Genomic DNA, 1,513 nt, shown 5'->3' on the forward strand with positions numbered 1-1,513 from the left:
GGCTCCCATATTAGGCTGGGTAGAGTGGAAGCGAAAAGTGGCTGAAATGCTTCCAACAACTTAACTGAAATTACCCAATCTACCTCAATGTGTGTCGTGTGTTGTGATTGAACGTGCTCATATTTCAACACTAGACAGCTAAACTGATGGCTGCAAAGCCCCAGGCCCCAAGCACACTGGTGCATCATAGATGGGAACTATTCCAAAACTCCATGGCAAGGAAGGCCCTCTTGACACTCATGTGACAGACTATGGGTGCCAAAATGGGTGTGGAGTAGCAGCATTTTACTAGTATCGTTTCCACTAGGGCTATACATTACAAGTTTGGCTCTGACTAGGGCCAAAGGGAGCCCTGGATGCAGGTAGTGTCCCCACTTTAAGGGCCCTCTGTGTAGCAGATGTCTTCTAGGAATTATGCCTGTGGTAACAGCAAGGGGCATGGAAATGTCCCAGGGATGAGAGGGTGACAAACCCAACAGTGAAAAGCCTTGTTCTCTTCTAAGCCTCGTTGGAGAAGCTCGTGTTTCCAAGTTATGAGAATAGTGTAGGAGCCTTAAGAAGCATCAGAACCTTCCTAAGCAATCTGGTTGTTGGCAGGATGTTCTCTGAAGTGCCAATATGAGGGACAAGTAGTGCCTGAGAGAACACAAGTTTCCCAGGCTAGCTAGCTCTCAGTTCCTCTGGAATGCTCGTGCTATGACCCCAAAATCTCTCAACCTAAGGTGGTCAGGCAGGTGGCCAATAACCCTAGGTTCTCATGAACATGCACAAAGTGGGGGCCAGCAAAAACCTGGAAACCCAGCTCATAAAAGCTCTGATGACTGGAAATTCCCCAGGCACTTCCAGATGAAGATACAGTGGGAAAAGAAGTCCCTTGCATCAGATCTCTGGGTGGATGTTTAGCCTTAGGGCAGTGTGTGCTACAGTTTGGGGCAGGAGAGTGCTTGTGTGTTCAAGTACTTGAGAGTGCTCAAGTACTTTGACTTCAGATAGAACCCACATGACACAAGCCCCAGGGCAGAATGTCCGGAAGTGCTCCCTGAGCAAGAGTGCCCTGGACCAAAGGTGGGCAGAAGTGCCTTAGGTACCTAGAGTTCAGGCTGTGAGTTTCATAGCCACAAAGAAGGTGATGATGTGAAGTGTATCTGATCCTCCAGCTGATGGATGGGCTAGGGCCATAGGAACATGTGAAACTCTAGAGGCAAGGACCAGAGGTTTCCAGGAAGGTCCCCAGGGACACAATAGGTGCAGAATTCCATGTTTGAAAGGGTTGTAGGTTCTGTTTCAAGTGGAATAGCTGAGGACCATCCCCAAGGCCAGGCCTGGCTCAGTTATGTTCAGTTCAGTTGCTCAGTCATGTCCAACTCTTTGCAACACCATGGACTGCAGCACACCAGGCTTCCCTGTCCATCACCAACTCCTGGAACTTACTCAGTCTCATGTTCATTGAGTCGGTGATGCCATCCAACCATCTCATCCTCTGTCGTCCCCTTCTCCTCCTGGCCTCAATCTT

The sequence above is a fragment of the Bison bison genome, unplaced genomic scaffold (assembly GCF_000754665.1).
Source record: "Bison bison bison isolate TAMUID 2011002044 unplaced genomic scaffold, Bison_UMD1.0 scf7180017864366, whole genome shotgun sequence".
NCBI classification, from domain to species: Eukaryota; Metazoa; Chordata; class Mammalia; order Artiodactyla; family Bovidae; genus Bison; species Bison bison.